Here is a 212-nt window from a genome sequence, read left to right as displayed (position 1 = left end):
GCATAAGTCCTTTTGTTTAGGTGTGACACTCATTTTGATTTTTTATTTCTTTAAACGCATTTTCAGCCCGAGCAGAGCACGTTTTCTGCGTTTGAATATTTCTTCACAGGAATGAGATGTATGATCGAATTAATGTTGATTTATGCTTCAGGATGTCAACCTGAACGAAATACATGTTGAAATATGTGCACAAATCCTTTTGTTTAGGTGTG

The sequence above is a fragment of the Hippocampus comes genome, unplaced genomic scaffold, assembly GCF_001891065.2.
Source record: "Hippocampus comes isolate QL1 unplaced genomic scaffold, H_comes_QL1_v1.1 scaffold85, whole genome shotgun sequence".
In the NCBI taxonomy this organism is placed as follows: domain Eukaryota; kingdom Metazoa; phylum Chordata; class Actinopteri; order Syngnathiformes; family Syngnathidae; genus Hippocampus; species Hippocampus comes.
Note: the sequence above shows the minus strand (reverse complement) of the source record.